General features: G+C 40.4%; 1 protein-coding gene across 1 annotated transcript in view; it reads right to left on the bottom strand.

Moving 5' to 3' along the window:
• Positions 1-23,765, bottom strand: part of LOC111609430 (NACHT, LRR and PYD domains-containing protein 3-like) — a 65,123-nt gene that overhangs the window by 12,587 nt on the left and 28,771 nt on the right. The window lies entirely within an intron of this gene.

The raw sequence follows: 23,765 nt of genomic DNA, 5'->3' as shown, positions 1-23,765 counted from the left end.
TGATTAGACTTATTATTTTGAAGCAACAACCATTAGTTTAATTTATTGATTATGTTATTAGCAAACAAATATAAACTTAAACTAATGTATGGAGGAACAAACATGCCTCAGTCAAGATAATCACTATTTATATCATAATTATCACCATAACCACATAAGCTAACAAAGCTAACATCTTGTATTCCACATATATAAAGATTGTAATTTTTAGATTAAAAATATGTAGAAAATTATATATTTATGTCCAGTTTTATTTTCTATAACAGAGTTTTAGGGCCACACTAAGGAAAAATATACAAATAAAATTACAAAGTAAGTGTGTCTGTTTGGTGGGAAAATTATTCTAAGTTAACATCTGCTGATCATGTTACATTAAATGCTTGTGAATCTCACCAACAGAACCTGTTTGGGTTCAACACACAAGGTAGGAAGTTGTTTTCCTGCAGCTGCTTGGGAACCAGACTGTCTCTCCATGTTTTGGATCCTTATCCTTGATATAAAACCTGCATGTTGACTCTGCCTGTTAGAGCTTTTCACTCTGAACTGCTTCATTATTGATTGTCTTACAAACTGTCTGTATTGTGCACAATATACAGATAAACCTGATTGAGTGATTTCATCTAACAGAGCTTGGAAATTAATTTCTTCCACAACAACTTGGTGCCAACCTGGACACTCGGCTCCAGCCTCAAACCTGGATTAGGATTAAAGAGAGACGAGGGCTGCTGGTCGGCTCCACGGCTCCAACGCTGAGATCAACAAACTCAATCCACTGATATCTGGTGAGACTCTCACTCAGGTAATAAATTAACTTAAAAACTCTAAATGACAGAATCTAAAATAGTAAAGGATCTGATAAACCTTTCTCCCTGAGGATTGAGATTGACCAGATTAATAGAGATTACAAAGGAAAAGAATTTAAAAAAGAAGAAAAGTAAGAGAAGAAGAGAAGACAGATCTTTGTAAAAGTGAAAGATTATTTTCTTGAAGATACCTGTAAGGGTGTCTGTCTAAGAAATTGAGAACTTACAGAGATTTTATTGGTTTTCTTGGAAAGCTGAAGAAAAAACCTTGATAGAGTTTTGATGGAACCACAGTTTCTAGGATGAGTCCTAGTTAAAGTCCTTATCGGAGAATAAGGCAGGTATTTACTAGAGTTTTGGTTTTTAAATTCAGGGAACCAAACATTTAGAGAATCCTAAAGACGTTTATCAGAAATAAAGACCCTCTTAGAGGATTAAGAGGCAGAGCGACCACAAAGCTGATTGGTTTGATTCTGTGAAGACGTTTGCAGCCTAAAGAGGAAATCCCACCTATTCAGAAGAATTGGCCTGAGTGGTTCCAGGGTCTTTTCTCCTCCTCAGGGTGAATTGTTTCACTATATAATAATGAAATAGTCAGAAAAAAGTCTGCATGGTGTGAATGAATGGATAAAAAGTGTCATTTTTCTTGCAGGTGGTTCATTGAAGCTGATCGTTTTGAAAGGAAGAGAAAGAGAATTAGAAGCAGAGGAAGTGAACTGAGGCAAAGAAATCAGAAACAAAGAGTTTAGTTCATCTGGAGAAACACGAGGAAAGTTTGGATGAAAGAGAGAGAACGAAGAGAAAGACAGAAAAATGATAAACAAATGGAAATGCTTCTATTACTGAACATAAATCTTTTGTCAATAAATTACAGGCCTTAATATGTTTTATGTTTTTGTGTGTTTGAATAAGCAAATGATTTTATTCCTTAAAAGGATGAATAATAAGTGACTAAAACAAAATAAACCAAATCGATTTCTATTTGCTTCTTTTTTTCCTCTGTCTGAGCCTTGCTGCGGTGCATCTGACCTCTGACCTCAACTCCTCAACCCTGTCCTCCCATGGACCAGATGATGTCCCTCTCACACCACCAGCTGATGAAAGTAGATCCAGTGGATCCAGTGGATCAAGAAGATCAGGAAGATGAAGAAAACCTTCATCACCTCCAGCCACTGAAGTGTCTGTTGATCCTGATTTTTATTTTTGACACCAGAGAACTGATGAAACATTTCCATTCAGGGGACGACTGTCAGGTCTCCTGTTGGACATTTGGACTGAAACTGTGTGTGACTGAGCTTTAACAACCTCCGCTGGTCTGCTGTCCAGTATCAGCGCAGAGAAAGAAAAGATAAACATGATTCAAAGCTGTGAGAGGAGAAGACACCACTCTGAACTGGTGATGCTTGTTTCATCTGTGGACAACATGGACATTGACTGAGGGACGATCTGGACCAGCCAAAGATCCAAGACCAGAACCAGTTGGACTGACAGGGAGCCGGAGGAGAGAGACGGGGAGGATTTCACTGCAGCGACGCCGACAGCAGGAGGGAGAGAGAGAAGAGAAAGGAGACATTTAAGATAAGTTACACACACACACACACACACACACACACACACACACACACACACACACACACACACACACACACACACACACACTACAACGAAGACTGCTGGCTTACTAACCCCGTTCATATTTAGAAATTCTTTAGAAAGAAAAGAATGACTTCAATAGAGTTTTTATGCTCAATAAATAGAGAAACTCTTTCAATTGTTCCTGTTAATTCTAAGTCCTGAACAGAAGGACCAACACTAATGACCCTCTAAGGGTCCATGAACCATAGATTGAGAAACTGTGAAGGGAAACTGCAACCACTTTAGTTCTGCAATGAACTAACAAAATTATGTCATTGAATTATAGCAAGTAAAACAGATAGAGAACGTTCTAAACAAAAAATGGTTTTGAAATAAATGTTTTAAAATCAATAAATAAAAAACTGAATAGTTTTAGACAAAGACAGTAAATTTAATGTTGAATAGGAATAAAGTCAAAGTTTCTCCTGGATTCTAAATGTTTTGAAAACTTCTGACACTCAGATGGTTGAGATTTATTTTGTTCTCCTTTTTGAAGATCTAAGCTGTAGTTACATATTAGTATGGGAATAAACAAAACATCTTTCAGTGTTAAGAATTAGAGATCATTAATACTGCAGTGTTTAGAACATTTTGGTATACCATATAATATTTGTTGTATTGAAATTGAATAGAAGGAAATTATTATAAAATAAAGCTGTGATACATTTGAACTAAGAGATTAAAAAGACTTTTTGTTTTCCTGGAAATATTTGTTATAACAAAACCTAAAATTAGTGAAGCTTCAGCAGAAACTTGATCAATTTGTTGCTGTGATCCTAAATTATATTGAGATTTCTTGTTTGACTGTGAACACATAACTTAAACCAGGATCCTGTAGATTAGAGTTCAATTCAAACATTAAAATATGTTAAAAGGAGAAAAATTAGAGAATCTTGAAGTTTCAGTAAATTTGATAATTACAATTTGATAAAATAGACAAAATGAGGACTGACTGGAAATTATTGACTGTGATGAAAATTTAACTGATTCCAAATTTTGACTGTTTGTCTGTTTCATGTTGAATGTTTGTGTGTTTTGTGTTTGATAAATATTGTTTACTAAACTAAAATTAGTTAGAGTTTGATGAAGCAACTTAAGTTTCTAAAGGAAAATTGCATGAGATGATCTGAGATCTTAGTTTGTCTTCAGGATGGTAATTTTTATTTTTATACTTTGACAACCAAAATTATATTTTGCTCTGTTAATTCTAACAGTGTAAGGAGGAAGTAGGACTGCCTACAGTCGACCTTTGAACTGTCTGAGACTGACCCCTCCTAGCTCCTCCCACCTACTGGATTTGTTCCCGCCTTCAGTTTCCATAGCAACGCTCCCTTTGAGTTTCACAGAGTTTAGGAAGGAAGAAAAAACCTGCCATGCTTGATAGAATGAATGGATGTTTATATAATAACTGAGCATGAAATTATATAGTTAGTATTTACATATTAAAGATTATTGAAACAGTTTAAATGGTTTTTAAGTATTTTCTTTACTTTGTAGAATAATAAGGATTTATTTGTATAAATAACTTTTCATAATGACATATAACACTTTTAAGAAAATCAATGTAAGATTTTAGCAGCTTTAGATTCCATTCCTTCCTCTTTACTTAAAAAACAAAACAATCAAACTCAAAGTTTCTGAAACTTTTTAAATTCTTTCTTTGGGAATTACTTAATGGAAATAGCTAATGGCTTCTGTTATGAAATAATGCACAATATAATGTATGAACCTTGTGATGAAATGCATCATGGGATGCTTTGCTGGTTGATCCCTAATGTCACATAATATGTTACACAATGTTTTGGATTGATTAAATTAACTGAAAACCGATTTAACATTTACTTTTTAAACTAAACTTAAAATTGGACTTTACAATAAACATAAACCTTTACTAGGCTTCCTTTAATTGGAGAGTTAACACACAAATAAATCTTGACTAAATTCAGTTGATTCAACATCGTTCTCACGTAAATATGTTATAATTTACAGTGTAGATGGGTAAAATAATGAATAGAGGTTCTGTTTGCTGAAATGATTGGATTTTCCAAAATGCTGCAAATCCTTAAACGTATGAATTCAATATTTTAGCCTAATGAGACTAAATTTACAGTTTTAGACGAGGATAAAAACATAAATCAACCTACATTCAAACTTCAAATTAGATTTGAAGACTCTGTGTGGAAGTGAGGCCCACACTGCTGAGCTCATACGACACAAACCATTGAAATTAAACATATTACTTAGCAGATGGCTGGTTTCTGATGCTTCTGATGACTCGGGTGCCAATGGCGACAGAAGAGCTGCAGCTGCTGCTAAGCTAGCTGCCCAGAGACCTCAGGCAGTAAACTGCCCCTTCTTTCACACTTGCTGATGTTAAGATGGTTCAATTCTTTGCACATTCTCTACCTGACAAACCTTTTGACCTCTTAATATTGGATTTTTGTCAAATCTCACCAACTTAAGCTAAAAATGAAAAAACAATAGTACATTGTTCCTGTGTTGTCTTATTGTTAAAACCTGCCCACTAGGTTTTGTCGAGCCTCACAGACAGTGAAAACCTTCCTGCCATTTCCTGCCAAAGGCCTGTTGCATCCATCAGACCAGGTGACTGGGTCGTGATGAAGGATTTTCAGAGGAAGCTCTGGAACTACAAATGCTGGCCTAGTTCAATCCAGAGGCCAATCCAGCTGTTGCTCATGACCAACACAACCACTAAAGTCCAGGAAGGAACAACCTGAATCCCCAGCAGCCACAGTGAGGAGAACCAGAACCTCTCTGTAACGTCCATCTAGATCAGACCTCCAAATCCAAAACAACAGAGTCAGTAGTAAAACTTCACTCTACCAAGTATCAAGTACTACAACCTCTGACCCCAAAGAGAACATCGTCCAGTTCAACGGTTAGTTTAAATGTTTCTTAAAGGCTCTCCAGCCAAAGAACTACTGCTGGTCCAGTGGCGAGTGGTCGAAGTGGAGAGAGAAGATTTGAACCATCACTGTTCTGACAGGAGGCATCAAATCCTCCTGAGCAGATAAACTGTCAGTGTTCCTGTTTCTACACTTTACCTGCTTTTGTAGCACTACTTAATGTAGTTAAGGGACTAGATGGCATATAACACCAGAAGACTAGGTTCATCTACTGGAGCTGTTGTCAGTAATCAATAAAACAATACAAAAGAATAACTGCTTTCAATATTATGTATTTTAAAGGACAAAAATTAAGTGAACACCACAAGACACAAACATACATGGAAACCAAAAATAAATAAATACATACAATATACTGTATATACACAGTACTGCAGTAGATCTTCTATATAGATGTGCACAAAGAGTCCAAACTTTCCCCGCTGGTCAGCACATTGTCTGACTGACACACATTTAAAAGTCCATGTTTTAATTGTCCAGTTATTTGAGATGAAAAAATGTCCAAGCGCAATTCGTTTCCACCAGAAAAGAGAAGAATAATGGATCGTGTGTCTATGTAGTGAGATGGGGGGGAAATGTTATGGACCATCAGACTCCTACCAGACCAGTATGGAGTAAATTTCAGGTTCTCCTGGCTCCAGCCAGTTGTCAGAAGCTCGCCATCCTTTAACCCTAAAAAGGATCACCTGGCCTGTATTAAAATAAACAGGACCAGTAAATTACCAGCCTGCTAGTTAGCTAGACTTGTTTCAGTTATTATATACAGAAATAAATGCAATTATATCCACAATCTAATCTTTCAGACAAATTAAAGATATCAGGATTTATCTCATTATTTTAAACACATATTGAATTTAAGAAGCTACAATTGATGATCAAACAATTAGCATTGGCTACCACTAGTGATGTTACGTGATGTGCCGAGGCTTCGAGGTGTGTCGAGTAATGGAGGGGGCATTTCCGTAAAGCGCGTATCGAAGCTTGCTTCATTTAGGGGAGGAGCCGAAAACGATGACGTCCGAAGCCTCGCTGCCTGGCTGTACCACGTGACTGCTTTGGGAAGTGGCTCAGAGTTTGGCGCGGGGTTTGACAGCTTTAGAAACCCCACAGGCTCCATTCAAAATGTGGGTTGTTGTAGGCGAGTTGCGGTCAGTTGAGAGAGTGGATAGAGTTTTGATAGTTTGGATAGCAGAGTTTGGATAGTGGTTATTTAGTTTGGTGTTTGGAGAGTTTAGGAGAGAGATAGATAGATAGATAGGAGATTTAGGAGCGCGAGGACAGGATAGGAGTAGGATGGAGCTGGCGAGAAAGAGGAGGATTTCCCCTATGTGGGAACATTTCGATTTGATAAGCCCTAACAAGGTAAGGTGAACTGAACATTTGCAGATGCATTAGGTTTGCTTATGAGGAACTGTATTTTTCACTGTTTCTTATTTTCTGTAAAGGTGAGGTGTTTATTGTGCTCCAAGGAGTTGGGGTACAATAATAACACCTCATCCATGTAGTGTCAAAAAGAGAAATCGTTTGAAACCAAAAACTGTGGAGAAATTGTTGTTTCTTAATAAAAATGCATGAAATCATCCAAGTTACACAAGCATTAGCCTATTCACTACCCCTCCCTAGTTCCACAGGCACTTTCACTGTCCTCTGCCTGATTAAGCCCAGGCCATTTTTCTAGAGTCACAGAAAAACATTATTACACAACATGCCATATCACATGACACTACTATTTTGGGAATAATTACACACAGAGGATACATTCAAACAATATTTTATTATACACATACGTGTATACATAATTTATGTAGACAAATGATTTCGTCCTACACCTTTTGTGACGTCATTCCCAAGAGCCATAATAGACAAAAATTCAATGCATCACACGTGTTAAGATACAGCTGGCTGTGATTATACACCTGGCCAGTAGGTGGTTTCGTGTGCACATGAAGCCTCAAGAAATGAACCCTTTCTCGAACCAGTTGGCTCAAGTGGTTCAATGCCTCATGAGGCTTCATCTCACCATCACTAGTTACCACCACCAACATGCCAACCAAACAAACATTTGTGTTCACTACTCACCAATTCCATATATAGTTCAGTGCATGACAACTTCATGGCTCCAAGCTCACTGGATGTTCAGATGTACATGATTTTTCATATTGTGAGTTTTAAAAGTGCATAATAAACAAAGAGATGAACTAATTGTTTGGAAGAACAAACCTGTGGCTCCTTTGTCTCCAGCTCTCCCCCTCACACCTGACTGGGAAAGCTGGAGCAGGCCTAATTAACCACTCAAGATGCAGTGATTGGCTGAATGCACTGTGTGACTGACTGTCACTCTAACCAATGGAGCACCAAAGGGGGGATTAAGGGCAGTTTTTACCCTGGGTTACACTTTCAGATGGGAAAATCTACATGTTCTTGTTGGGTTTTTGAATAATTTACACTACAGACTCTTATCTATACCTTCACTGAGCAAGTAAGATTTATGTGGGGTTTTCTAGAAAAGATATAATAATTTAGCTCTTTCTTAATTGCACATGAATTTACTTGATATAACAAGATAAATTTGTCAAAATCAGGTCAATAAACTGATGTAAAAATCACTTTAATCGAATTAAATTAAATTAAAAAGTTTTTCAGATGAACAAATCATAGCATCATGAATCTTCTTTTCTATATGTGACAGATTTCAACATCTCAACTCTCTTAATCCCAGTTTTTTGGTTTCCAATCAGTCAGATTAGTGGAGATTAAGCTGCATTGCAGGAAAACTGGGATGATGAATGGATGAATGCAATTCTACCACTAAATAAAAACAACTCATGAACTCAAGTTGGAAAGTAGGAAAACTGCAATTCCCGTATTGTTGGGTCTATAACCTGACATTCTTGCTGGACAAAAATAAGAACACAGAGAGACGGTTAAAATTTATTACAATTGAACGGAGAACTCTGCCCAGGCACATCACCTTATCTCTGTCTCCGGACCAGTTCTAATGTGCTTCTTTGCAAGTGCATATTTATTACATTGAGGCGTGGCTTAAGTTACAAATCATTTGCATAGAAGGTGCGGAAAACAGAAAACACAGCTGTCAACACAGAGTCTCTTCTTAAACAATGGTGTCATCCAGCATTTCCAGTTCCCGAGATTCTCTGGGTCATAAACTTCAGTTCTCGTGTCCCTCTAGGTCAGGGGTGGGAAACTCCAGGCCTCGAGGGCCGGTCTCCTGCAACTTTTAGATGCATCTCTACTTCAACACACCTGAGTCAAATAATGAGGTCATCAGCAGGACTCTGGAGAACTTTACTGCACTTAGGAGGTGATTCAGCTGTTGGATTCAAGCGTGTTGGACCAGGGAGACGTCTAAGAGTTGCAGGACACCGGCCCTCCAGGACCAGGATTGCCCACCCCTGCTCTAGGTCATAAAACTTTGACCCTTAGTCTTTGATGTTCTCTCCTGTTAAGTGTCACTCTTATCTCCAGGCCAACTGTCTCCCAATTCGGCTTCCTGCTGCTAAAGGCACACACTCTGGGAGCAGACATAGATTCTCACAGTTCTTAAAGTCTCCTAATCTTTAATATTTATATTTGTATTTATCTAAAAACCTAACATTTTCCCCCTAAAAATACAAATTTAAATTCATACCTCATTTCCCCATAGATGTACAACTGTAAGATCATTTTCAAAGCTTAAACATTTCTACATTGAGATAAGATGCTAATTAAAACACATAGAAGCTTTTACTGTTCAGTATACATTTCAAACTAGCAAACATTCTCCAGTGTCATCACCATCAGTGTCAGCATTATCATTGAACAATGGTTTAACTTAAAAGGGTAAATAGTGGGCTTTGTTATTTTCCATCAGGGAAATTACTTTAATCTTTTATCAAAGAACGCAGACTTTGAATGAGATAACATCCACCTAACGCCAGAACAGCTGCAAAACTGCAATGACAAAGCAGAATCAAAGAAAACCAAGATGCAATATGTCCAAAGGCATCAGTTTGTCTGTCCAGTCCACTCTACTGTACATCTGAGTGGATTCTCCACCGCTCATTTTCATCTGTGACTGCTATTGTGTCGGAATAAATGTGAAACCACTTCTCCAAGCAGTCGCACACTCCTTCACAGCCAACAGTGTCAAGGGCAATCCTTTCTAGATTGCAATGAGAGAGATTTTAGCACTTTTCATGCACAGCCTTATACACTGCCTGGCCAAAAAAAAAGTCGCCACCTGGATTTAACTAAGCAAATAGGTACAAGCCTCCTATTGGATAAGTACTGCATAGGCGATTATCTTTCAGCTGGCAACAAGTTATTTAACCCCAGCTGATGCAATGAGTAACTCCTCATTTCTTAAACAACCATGGCAAAAGACACATCCTGTGGTCGTGGAAAAGACGTTAGTCTGTTTAAGAAGGGTCAAATCATTGGCATGCATCAAGCAGAGAAAACATCTAAGGAGATTGCAGAAACTACTAGAATTGGGTTAAGAACTGTCCAACGCATCATTAAAAACTGGAAGGATGGTGGGGAACCATCGTCTTCCAGGAAGAAATGTGGTCGGAAAAAAATCCTGAATGATCGTGATCGGCGATAACTTAAACGTTTGGTCAAATCAAATCGAAGAAAAACAACAGCAGAACTCAGGAGTATGTTTAATTGTGAACGCAAAAGCATTTCCACATGCACAATGCGAAGGGAACTCAAGGGGTTGGGATTGAACAGCTGTGTAGCCGTAAGAAAACCTCTAATCAGTAAGGCTAACCAGAAAAGAATGCTTCAGTTTGCTAGGGAGCATAAAGATTGGACTCTGGAGGAATGGAAGAGGGTCATGTGGTCTGATGAGTCCAGATTTACCCTGTTCCAGAGTGATGGGCGCATCAGGGTAAGAAGAGAGGCAGGTGAAGTGATGCACCCATCATGCCTAGTACCTAATGTACAAGCCTGTGGGGGCAGTGCTATGATCTGGGGTTGCTGCAGTTGGTCAGGTCTAGGTTCAGCAACATTGTGGCCCAAAGAATGAGGTCAGCTGACTACCTGAATATACTGAATGACCAGGTTATTCCATCAATGGATTTTGTCTTCCCAAATGGAACGGGCATATTCCAAGATGACAATGCCAGGATTCATGGGGCTCACATTGTGAAAGAGTGGTTCAGGGAGCATGAGACATCTTTTTCACACATGGATTGGCCACCACAGAGTCCAGACCTTAACCCCATTGAGAATCTTTGGGATGTGCTGGAGAAGGCTTTGTGCAGTGGTCAGACTCTCCCATCATCAATACAAGATCTTGGTGAAAGATTAATGCAACACTGGATGGAAATAAATCTTGTGACACTGCAGAAGCTTATTGAAACAATGCCACAGCGAATGCAGGCTGTAATCAAAGCTAAAGGCGGTCCAACAAAATATTAGAGTGTGACCATTTTTTGGTGGTGACTTTGTTTTTGGCCAGGCAGTGTATATTGCCTGTTCCAAGTTCCTCACCTTTCTGCACATCTATGGTGGATGAAATTCATTCAATTTACGTTATATTATTATAATACTACACCTCCAACAAATGGAAAACACAGAAACCCTGTAATCACCTGCTTCAAAAGACATGGTTCTAAATTAATGTTTTCCCTGAATGTTAAGCATATGCAGATCTTCATTTGAAACTAATCTTGTAATACAATTCCAAAACAAAAAACAATAACAAAAAGTTTAAAGATCAAATGTAGTTGGAAAATCTACATTTACCATCAATCAAACAGTGAATATGAGTGTGAATTAACAGTCCAGTCTGAGTAACTTTTATTGAACAAACTAGATCTTACTGGTTGTTTAACATAACATATTTTACATAATTTCTTAAACAAAGTTTCAAAAAGAGTTAGACCTGGAGTAATTATAATCGTAATTTAACAAATCCAGACATTTTCTAGATACACCACTTTTTCCTCTAGGCCTTTTACTGGTAGTAGAATTTTAAATTTTATTCACAATCATTTTAAATGGATGTAAATCAAAACAAAAATCAAGATTAGAAAAATCATTATAATCCCGCATCTCGGACCTGTCTTTGTTAGACCATTAAATTAGTGCTCTGAAGATGGCTGACACAATTATATTCAAATCAACATGAACCATAATTCCTATAGTTTTTTCCCAAGTTAGTTAACAAAATGTATTTCCTTATCACTAGAAATTTGGTCAAATACATCATATCTGGGAATTATCATTTTGCAAAATGCTTTTGCCACCGTCAGAGCCTCTTTTAATGAAAAACAACTCAAAATAATTTAAAGTAAGCATCTATCATAACCAGACAATATCTTTCTTTTCACTTTTTTGATGTAGTCGTATAAAAATCCATATGCATCACTTAAAAAGACATGTGAGTTCTAGTAACTTTCTTCTTCTTGGTCTTAAGTTTCCCTGTTTCCCTGTGGGTTATGTTTAGCACAGATCAGACATGTTCTTCAAATTTGTTTTATTTGTTTAAGTAATACAAGTTTCAGTAATCTAATTAAGTAATATAAAAGATAAACCCATAACATATTCTCCCCCCTGATGACGCATTACTTGCTAATGTATCACAATTTCTACTACTTTAAATAAAGATTTCGATGAAACAGGTTTATTATTTTACCTGAAAAATTCTACCCGTATTCAATGCTGCCCTTTTATTTATCCACAATAATTTTTCCAATTTAGACCTTTGCTGTTGCATGTCACTAAATATCTTTTTGTGTATAATAGGTTATTCTTCTATATCTAACACTTTTACTTCTGTTGATTCTGCGGCTTCTGCTATTCAAATCAGTTAACCTGTTTCCATTAAAAACCTCATTAGTACTCGTTCTGTGTGCTACACACTTACAAACTACTAGGTTAGCTGGCAGTTGTTTAGCTTATAGAAAATCTATTAGCAAAGAGGCGTTTTGTTACAGGTTTCCTTGTAAATATTGTCACCTTTATCAAGGTAAAACACTTCTATTTTTTCTCTACTAGATGGCACTAGTTGGTTCTTCTTGCAAAACATTGTTCTTACTTTCCAAATGAAAATTAACCATTCCAAAATTAAATCAAGTTCTCAAATAGCCTAATTCACCTCAATTTATTAATTTAATTATTAATCAATTAACCCCAGATTAAAGATTTCTAAACTCCAGTCTAGAAAACACATTACTTTATCCACACTTTCTTCTTTTCAAATCAGAGTAACTAGTTACATTTACTAGGATGGCTCAAAGTATCAAATTTCACTGAACTTTGCATTTCAAATTCACTATATTTTCAAATATTAAATGGTTAATGATTTGATCAGTTACTCAGTTCCTATATACAATTTGTTTGCTATTTTTATTTTTAAATTTTCTTTTCTGTTCTAATCACACATATTCATACTATGTAATCAGAAATAAACAATAACGCAACAAACAAAACATGAAACATTTAGTCTCGTCGTGGTCAGTCACAAACTGTCAGTCTATTCACATCATTTTTCTTCTTTGCTCAAATTTATCCAATCAAAATTTATTGAAGCTTCAAGAATTTTCCAAATGTTTTAGCATTTTTAATGTTTTAATATTTTAAACTTTAGTCTCCAAGATTTCAATTAACATGTGCATTCTAAAAGGATATCTCCTTAGGACCTAATAATTAAGTTCCTGCTGTTAAAACATGTCATCAATTTCAATAAAATGTAGATTCATTTCTTTTTCTTAGAATTAAACTCTAATTTAAATATTCAATTGAAATGCAGCAAATACTTTAATGATCCACAAAACACTACTGTTTAACTCTATAATTATAAACACTTAGATTTTCAATTCTAAACAAATTTATTCAATCAGGAAAACCCTTAACTGTCAGCTATTTCCAGAACTTAATAGTTCAAAAACCTCTTTTCTGCTTTTTATTTTCTTTTCAGGATTATTTTAATAATTTTCATAGTTAACTTTTATCTTTATTATTTTATTTCGTCAAAGATCTCTGCCCTTTTTCCTAAAAGGTAAACTTTCAAAACAAACAGAATAATTTATTTCAGCATGATTTAAACCTTCAAGATGACTCTATTTTCCCAAAACATTTCATATTACAGTTTTAAAGCTCATTATTTCATTTTACTCTTATGTTGAATCATTAAATCATCTAATAAGACATTCTTTGTTAATTTGATAATTCCTTTCTGTGAACAGATTAGTGAACAAAGAGTCTTGATCGTAGTGGCAGTATTGTTTTTAATATATATTTTATTTACTTTCTCTTTTCTCTTGTATAGTTTTAATCACTTTAGCTACTTCAACACACTGCATATTTTCTGTGTTTGCCTTCTCTCACTAATTTACAAGCTTGTCGGGGGAGGAAGTTTATTCCTGAGTTTCGAACGACGCGCTGAAACCATGCACAGCCAGAGTCAACAGGACTTGGAAACAAAATCCCGGGAAGTAAATTCTTTGCTGGGTCAGCGCTTAGGTCTGACTTTGTTTGTCAGCAGCGGATTGAAGAGATCCGAGCAGACAGGATGAACCGACAGAAATGTGAGTTGATAAGCGCTATTAAATTGGGTTGAAGTCCCATATAAAGTTCCAATTTGATTAACCCTCCTGTTATGTTCGTTTCTGAGGTACAGCAATAATGTTCGTGGGTCAAATTGACACAAACAGTATCAAAAAATAAATAAATAAATATTTCCAAACAATAATAATAATAATAAAAATAATAATAATAAAATGTAAATTTAAAATGGGTCAATTTGACACGGAACATAGGAGGAGGGTTAAAAATAACATCAAATAAAAGAGAAGAGCGGGTTTGAGTCTCCTTCCGTTCGTGGGCGGGTATAGTCGATGTTTGAATTTGTGTGTTCCGTCCTGGATGAGGTCCAAAATTTTGTAGGAATGTGAATGTGAAGTGTGACTGGTGCTGAATTCCCTGAAAGTACAACTTATTGTCCTCGGAATCAGAATCCTAGGTGGGGAACCGGACCAAAACATAGTTTTGGCTTCCTGCTCTCCAGTGGAGAATAGGTGCTCACGTGGGGTACTTTCCGCGACGAAGCACAAAATAACAGATCATACTGAACTAAATCGCAGAGTACTAAACAAAGAACCTCAAGCCGGTAGGAAATTTGTGTGTGTGTTTGAATGAATGGTGCTTAATTCAATAACAGTAAAACTTTCTGTCCTCGGAATTAGAATCCAAAGTGAAGAACCGGGTCAAAATTAGTTTGACCTAGAAGCCTGTTCTTCAGGGGACACTAAGCGCTCATATATATATATATATGATATATTTAGAAGTATATAAAAAACACAGAAAGAAAAACAAACTAATGAACTCCTATTTGCTTCTTTCCTTTTTCTCTGTCTGAGCGTCGCTGCGGTGAGTCTGACCTCTGACCTCAACTCAAACCTGTCTTGCCATGGCCGAGATGAAGTCCCTCCCTCGTCACCAGCTAATGATGGCGATCAAGAAGACAAAGAAGAGTTCCATAACCTCCAGACACTGAAGAATCTGCTGATTTTAATTCCTTGGCACCTGGGAACTGCCATTCAGCAAACTACTGCATGGTGTCCTGCTGGACATTGGACTGAAACTACATTCCTGTGTTTGGATGCAACTGAACTCTTACAACCTCCGCTGATCTACTACCTGACATCAGCGTGGAGAATAAAAGGATAATGTGCTTTAGAGACAAAGACAACAAACTGAACTATTTGATGCTTCTTTCATTTGTGAACTGTTTGGACATTGACAGAGGGACAGTCTGGACAACTCAAGATCCAGCACCAGGTCCAGTTGGACTGACAGGAAACTGCAGAGAGAGGAATAGGGAGGATTACACCCCAGCGACGCCAGCACTGGGAGGAGAAGGGAGAAGTGAGACAGAAAGGAGACATCCAAAGATAAGTGTATCACACACACAGCTGTTATACACTGTTATTGCACTGAAGATGTGCTTGCTTGCTAACCCTGCACATGTATTATCTAGACCACAGGTGTCAAACTCCAGTCCTCGAGGGCCGGTGTCCTGCAGTTTTTAGATGTGCCACAGGTACAAAACACTGGAATGAAATGGTTTAATTACCTCCTCCTTGTGTAGATCAGTTTTCCAGAGCCTTTAATGACCTAATTATTCTATTCAGGTGTGGTGCAGCAGAGGCACATCTAAACGTTGCAGGACAGCGGCCCTTGAGGACTGGAGTTTGACACCCCTGATCTAGACAGAAAAGGAAGTCTTAGAGGCTTTTATTTTCAACAATAGACAAATTCTCTCAGTTTGTCTCTGTAAACTCTGAGTCATGAACAGCAGGACCACTGTTAAAGGTCCTCTTAGGGCCCACAAGCCATAGGTTAGGAAACCGTGAAGGGAAAACTGAAATCACTAAAAGCTGAACAAAGAACTAATGAAAATTATGCCACAAAATTGAACCAATTTTAAATCTTTAAAAATGATCAAAGATTTTGAGCTAATAATGATTTGCAAAATGTTCTTATTCCTTCTTTTAAAGGAAATGCTAGTTTGGGAATTAAATTAAATATCTCTAAGTGTTGAAAATAATTGATACTGCAGTGTTCATAGACTATGAAGTATTTGTTGCATTTAAATCAAGCTTGTTATGTGTTAGTTCCTGAGTGACTGCTGATCTTATCAGCACCAGCCCCCCTTTTTTTGTTTTGTGTTAATAAAAGGCAAGTTCTACTGCAGAGTTTCAGAACACATGGTAAACTGTTCAGAGGAGCAGTTCGCTGTGTCTTCTCCTTTTGCAAAAGCTTGGTTGAAAACTCAAACGTTGTCTGTGGTTCTTTCTTTGTATTTTAGGTAAACAAAAATACCTATCAATGTGGATCCTGGAATAATCCTGGAATAATCCCAGCTTCCATATTTAAAGGACTGGAAGAAGAAAAAGTTTCCAAGGACTCAATCAGAATTGTTTCACCAAGAAATAGATTGTAGAGACTGAACTATCTGTTCAACAGTGAGAGAGTTTCTCTGACAGGAGGAAAATCTCTTTAGACTCTTTAGACTCAATTTAGCACAGAAACACTGAAGAGGAACCAGAATTGGTCCATAAGACCCCAAATCCAGGTATCAGAGGTTCAGTGAATGTGGTGTTGAAGGTGTGGAGGAGGATCAGTGAGTCAGAGGAAACTGTGTAGAAGGACAGAATGCCAGCAGGACAGTCCACATACACTGCTACTCTGTTAGAGACAGAGGAGGAGGAGAGAGGAGTTTTTATGTTGTTATGACAGACAGAGTAACCATAAACATCAGAGCATCTCAGCCTCCAGGAATAATTATTCCCTCCAAACACACAGTCTCCACTGTCTCCTTTCCTCCTGATTCTTCTGTAACTCACTGATATATCAACATCTCCTCTCCACTCGACCTCCCAGTAACAGCGACCAGTCAGACCAGTTCTACACAGCAGCTGATTCCAGTTATCAAATCTGTCTGGATGATCAGGATATGACTGAAGCTCCTCCTCCCATGTCACCTTCCTGTTGTCTTCAGACAGTTTGAGTTTTCTGCTCACTGTGTTTGTGTCGATGGTGAGTTGACAGGAATCTGATGGAGAGAACAAACACAATCCAGCTGCAGTTATTGACACTTTGATGATGACTCCTGGATGAGTGATGTGACAGTTTGAAGATGGTTGAATGTGAGCTGCTTTGTTGTCATGAATCAGATGAAAACACACTTACATCTTTTCAGTCTCCATGGACCTGGTGTCAAGAATGGGACTCCAGCAGGCTCCACCCTGAAAGGAGGAGGGGGGTCAGACCATCAGTCTCTTTCAGCAGCAAACATGGACATTACATGTCTCTCAGACACACATTGTCCTCCACTGAGACAGGAACAGTCCAACATTTGGATTGCAAACTGCAGTGGATGTAGGAAGGACAGTTGGTGCTGCTGCAGCACAACTCATTTCTCCAAACACAGGAAAAGCTCCAACAGAGAGGAGAAAGGAAATCCCTCAGTAACAACCTGAAGAAACTCACTGAAGCCTAAAAGGACATCAGGAAACTAAGGAAACATTTCTGGAAGCTCAACCTGATTTAATAATCAGCATTAAAATACAATCAATCTAAACTCTGACACAACACCTGGATACCTGTTCCATCCACACTCCCACACACAGATGAAGGAATGAAACACTAAACAGCCCTGCTGCTGAAAACCTGCTGTGGCCTCACTGTAATATCCAGAAATACAAACATTAAAAAGGAGAAGCTGCATCACATTCAACAAAGAGTTCAACAAGAATCAAAGATTTGATCTCTGAGCTCAGACTCACAAACCAGGGAGAGGCTTCCATCATCACACACCTCTGACAAACACCTCCAACCTTTCAGCACTTCCTCTACCAACCAACACCACCAGGTGGCGCTGCTGCACACATTTACAATGAGACCAAGAAGAAGAAGCAGCATCCTGAATCCAGAATTATATGTTAATGATTATTTGTTGCTTACAGTTAATGAAAACGTGACATTTCTGATCAGATTACAGATCAATATAAACAATCAATGCAGAAATGTGGGTCTAATGAAAAATATGTTTAATATCTGCTGAAGTTGTTTTAAATCCTGACAAACGAGCCTCATGGGAACCAATATTCTAATTTATTGAATATGACTGTAAACGTATGTGAAGCTTTTGCATAAACCAGCCAGAGAGACGTTGATGAAAATTCAAAATATAATCTTAATTTATTAACAAAAAGAATCCAAAAATGATAAATTGGGCCCAAACTGAGGTCAACAAAACAAAGTACAACTCAAGTGGTAACAGAACAAACTCAAGCACAAACTGACCTAACAAACAAGACATGAGGGGAACTTAAATAGTGGCTGATCAGACCATTAACAGACACTAGGGGGTAATTAAACACACAAAAACCTAACAAATATTGGTCAGAATATTACTAAATCTATAAATGAAATAAATATCAGAATTTAACTAACTTTCCAAAAGAAGAAACGTTAAATAAATGGTAAAATTAAACTAAAGACCAAATTTCCCCCTCCCCTGGTGAACAAATGGAATGGTCCACTGAGGTTTGACAACCATATATGGACACCAACCAGCTGGAGCTCATCTCTGATTTTCAGCCACAGGTCCAGAGGAAACTGGTAACTCAAAAGAAAAATAATTAATTTGTTGTATTTAACAAAATATACAAAGAACTGACATAAAGTTAACTAAATGGGTGCACAACAAATAGTTAACTAAAGAGTCAGACTAATGAAAACAAATTTAAAGATACAAATCTAAACTACTCACTAATCAATATATAAAGTAATATTAAGGGAAAACAAAAAAACCCATTACCAATAGTGTCTGCGTGTGACAGTTGGGACAGCTGTCACAACGTAAATATGAGATGGAGATCGAAGACCTCAATGACGGATAAAAACATTGGACTTGGCGTTCCCTCGCCCGGACGCGGGTCACCGGGGCCCCACTCTGGAGCCAGGCCTGCAGGGGGGGCACGATGGCGAGTGTCTGGTGGCCGGGCTTTAACCCATGGAGCCCGGCCGGGCTCAGCCCGAAGAGGAAACATGGGTCCCCCCTCCCATGGGCCCACCACCTGTGAGAGGGGCCAAAGGGGTCGGGTGCAGTGTGGGATGGGTGGCGGCAGAGGGAGGGGACCCTGGCGATCCGATCCTCGGTTGCAGAAGCTGGCTCTTGGGACGTGGAATGTCACCTCTCTGGTGGGGAAGGAGCCGGAGCTAGTGTGTGAGGTCGAGAGGTTCCGGCTAGAAATAGTCGGTCTCACCTCGATGCACGGCTCTGGTTCTGGAACCAGCCTCCTTGAGAGGGGCTGGACATACTTCCACTCTGGAGTTGCCCAAGGTGAGAGGCGTCGGGCAGGAGTGGGCATACTTGTTGCTCCCCATCTCGGCGCCTGTACATTGGGGTTTACTCCGGTGAACGAGAGGGTAGCCTCCCTCCGCCTATGGGTGGGGGGACGGGTCCTGACTGTAGTTTGTGCTTACGGGCCGAACGACAGTTCAGATTACCCACCCTTTTTGGAGTCCTTAGAGGGGGTACTGGAGAGTGCTCCTCGTGGGGACTCCCTTGTTCTACTGGGGGACTTCAACGCTCACGTGGGCAATGACAGTGAGACCTGGAGGGGCGTGGTTGGGAGGAACGGCCCCCCCGATCTGAACTCGGATGGTGTTCTGTTGTTGGACTTCTGTGCTCGTCATGGATTGTCCATATCGAACACCATGTTCAGGCATAAGGGTGTTCATATGTGCACTTGGCACCAGGACACCCTAGGCCGCAGTTCGATGATCGACTTTGTCATTGTTTCATCGGATCTGGGGCCGTATGTCTTGGACACTCAGGTGAAGAGAGGTGCGGAGCTGTCCACTGACCACTACCTGGTGGTGAGTTGGCTCCGGTGGTGGGGGAGGAAGCCAGTCAGACCTGGCAGGCCCAAACATGTTGTGAGGGTCTGCTGGGAACGTCTGGCGGAATCCCCTGTGAGACGGAGCTATAACTTCCATCTCCGGCAAAACTTCGAACACGTCCCGGGGGAGGTGGGGGACATGGAGTCTGAGTGGACTGTGTTCCGTGCCTCCATTGTCAAGGCGGCCGGTCGGAGCTGTGGCCGCAAGGTTGTCGGTGCCTGTCGCGGCGGCAACCCTCGTACCCGTTGGTGGACACCTTTGGTGAGGGATGCCGTCAGGCTGAAGAAAGAGTCCTACCGGGCCGTTTTGGCCTGTGGGACTCCGGAAGCAGCTGATGGATACCGGCAGGCGAAGCGGCATGCGGCTCGGGTGGTTGCTGAGGCAAAAACTCGGGCATGGGAGGAGTTTGGAGAGGCCATGGAGAAAGACTTCCGTACGGCTTCGAAGCGATTCTGGTCCACCATCCGGCGTCTCGGGGGGGGAAGCAATACGGCACCAACACTGTTTATAGTGGGGATGGTGTGCTGCTGACCTCTACTCGGGACGTTGTGGGCAAGTGGGCTGAGTACTTCGAAGACCTCCTCAATCCCACCAACATGCCTTCTATTGAAGAAGCTGAGCCTGGGGACTCTGGGTTGTTCTCTCCAATCTCTGGGGACGAGATCGCCGAGGTGGTTGAGAAGCTCCTCGGTGGCAAGGCTCCGGGGGTGGATGAGATCCGCCCGGAGTTCCTTAAGGCTCTGGATGTTGTAGGGTTGTGTTGGCTGACGCGACTCTGCAATATCGCATTGACATCGGGGGCAGTCCCCCTGGACTGGCAGACCGGGGTGGTGGTCCCCCTGTTCAAAAAGGGGGACTGGAGGGTGTGCTCCAATTATAGAGGGGTCACACTCTTAAGCCTCCCTGGCAAGGTCTATTCAGGGGTCCTGGAGAGGAGGGTCCGTCGGATAGTCGAACCTCGGATCCAGGAAGAGCAGTGTGGTTTTCATCCTGGTCGTGGAACACTGGACCAGCTCTACACCCTCGGCAGGGTCCTGGAGGGTGCATGGGATTTTGCCCAAACAGTCTACATGTGTTTTGTGGACTTGGAGAAGGCGTTCGACCATATCCCTTGGGGAGCCCTGTGGAGGGTTCTCCGGGAGTATGGGGTACCGGGCCCTTTGATACGGGCTGTCAGGTCCCTGTATGACCGGTGTCAGAGTCTGGTCCGCATTGCCGGCAGTAAGTCGGGATCGTTTCTGGTGAGAGTTGGACTCAATCAGGGCTGCCCTTTGTCACCAATTCTGTTCATTACTTTCATGGACAGAATTTCTAGGCGCAGCCAAGGTGTTGAGGGGATCCGATTTGGTGGCCTTAGGATCTCGTCTCTGCTTTTTGCAGACAATGTGGTCCTACTGGCCTCATCAGGTCGTGATCTGCAGCTCTCGCTGGAGCGGTTCGCAGCCGAGTGTGAAGCGGCCGGGATGGGGATCAGTGCCTCCAAATTCGAGGCCATGGTCTTGAGCCGGAAAAGGGTAGAGTGCCTTCTCTGGGTCAAGGGGGTTGTCCCGCCCCATGTGGAGGAGTTCAAGTATCTCGGGATCTTGTTCACGAATGAGGGAAGAAGGGAGCGGGAGATCGACAGGCGGATTGGCGCAGCGTCGGCTGTCAAGCGGGCGCTGTACCGGTCCGTCGTGGTGAAGAGAGAGCTGAGCCAAAGAGTGAAGCTCTTGATTTACCGGTCGATCTACGTTCCCACCCTCATCTATGGTCATGAGCTTTGGGTCATGACCGAAAGAACGAGATCGCGGATACAAGCGGCCGAAATGGGTTTTCTCCGTAGGGTGGCTGGGCTCTCCCTTAGAGATAGGGTGAGAAGCTCAGTCATCCGGGAGGGACTCAGAGTAGAGCCGCTGCTCCTTCACATCGAGAGGAGCCAGTTGAGGTGGCTCGGGCATCTGGCCAGGATGCCTCCTGGACGCTTCCCTGGTGAGGTGTTCCGGGCACGTCCCACCGGGAGGAGGCCCCGGGGAAGACCCAGGACACGCTGGAGGGACTATGTCTCTCGGCTGGCCTGGGAACGCCTCGGGATTCCCCTGGAAGAGCTAGAAGAAGTGGCTGGGGAGAGGGAAGTCTGGGCCCCCCTTCTGAAGCTGCTACCCCCGCGATCCGACCTCGGATAAGCGGAAGAAGATGGATGGATGGATGGATGGATGGATTATTCACTTTAATTCAGTAACCAGGATGTGGAGGAGTTTAACGTTACTGGGACATTCATGGCAGGAGACGCTGCGCTCCATGCGCCCCGACCGCAGTAATCAATGTTACTGCCAGTTCAGCTGCTTACAACTATTTAATTGTTTTATTTATTGCAGTCGATTTAAACTAGAAGCTTGGTAAGATTACATAAAACTTCTCTAACCTAAATCAGTTTAACACCCAAAACTCAGACAGCGTTTAGCAGCTTAACTTTCCTCGATATGTTTTTCAGATTTGATGGTGAATATTTGAAAGCTAGCAGTTCATGATATCAGGGAGGCAAAGGCGGCACCAGAATCATTGATTACTTTCAAACTAACCAACAAATCAAAAAGCGCAAAGCGACTTGGATGTAACTTGTAATGCAACGCTTTATAGAAATGTAGTGAAGTAGAAAGTACAGATACTGTAAAATGTAGTGGAGTAAAAGTTCCCACCATTAAATCTACTTACGTACAGAAACATGAAAAATGTCCTTAAGTTCAGTAACAAAGTTCTTGTCCCAACAACCAGGATCAGGTGAAGGACCTCTGCAGTCCCATGATGCTTCCTCTCCCTCTTCTAAACCATCTGATGGGCTGATATCATCCCTCTACTTTATCAATAAAATGTTTTTCTTTCTCTTATTACGATTCCATTATTTATCCTAAATGTGACGTCAGAGCTGTGGATCTGGAATCTGATTGGTCGGATGGATATTTCCCTGGTTTTCCAACATGAAGGGTCTCTGCCTTTTTCCAAGACGTTGGGAATTTTTCCCAAACTTTATTGAACAATCCCAAAAGCTTTCCCAACTACTGAAAACCTAAACACATTAGTTTTTTTCTTGGATCTGTCTAAAAGGTCTTATTATTGTTTTTCATTTCTACCACAGTCAACAGAGCACAATTCTACTTTTTCACCATCATTCACTGCATTTCTTCATTTCCTCTGGAAAACAAGGGATTTCCATTCTCTCCTGATTCCTTTCATTCTTTGGATCATTTTCCAGATGTCGCCCCCTGGTGGAGATCAAACTACTAAATGGATGAAACTGTTAAAATTCTCACTTTCTTTCTTTGCCTCATGAATAGTTTTCTTCACTTTTTATGTAATTTATATTTTATTAAATCCTGAACGTTGTGAGTTTTGTTTAAAATCTAAAGTTCTTTATTTTTCTCTCCCATAACTTTTAAACATCCATCTGACCAACATGGAGTTACTTTTCTTCTCATCTTTGCTTCTTGGGGCTGATTGGTCTGGAGCTCCATCAAATATTGTTTTAAAGTCCTTTCTGTCATCAGTAGATCATCATGGAAATCTAACTGAACTTCTTTTATTAATTTAGTCAGAGTCCCTATTAAACTATTAAACCCATCCCACTCTTTAATTTTCCTTGTGAGCCGTTCTTAGTCTGGAGAATATTCCAGAAAACTGGGTAATGATCTCTGCCTCCAGATGAGGCGTCTAAATATTTAATTATCAAATTAAACATTCAGCTTCATACTAAATGTTTCCCAGCAGACTGACTAAAGACATTTCTCCCTCTTCCTCCTCTATCAGACCTTCTCTGCTCCTGCAGCAGGTTCCTCCATACCTGAGAGCTTCCAGTCTCCAGTGTGGATCCTTCAGTCCAGCCGACAGCAGCTTCACTCCTGAGTCTCCTGGATGATTGTAGCTCAGGTCCAACTCTTTCAGATGGGAGGGGTTGGAGGTCAGAGCTGAGGCCAGAGAAGCACAGCCTTTCTTTGAGACC

This window comes from Xiphophorus maculatus, chromosome 8, assembly GCF_002775205.1.
Source record: "Xiphophorus maculatus strain JP 163 A chromosome 8, X_maculatus-5.0-male, whole genome shotgun sequence".
Classification (NCBI taxonomy): Eukaryota; Metazoa; Chordata; class Actinopteri; order Cyprinodontiformes; family Poeciliidae; genus Xiphophorus; species Xiphophorus maculatus.
Note: the sequence above shows the minus strand (reverse complement) of the source record. Positions and strands in the feature narration are given on the sequence as shown.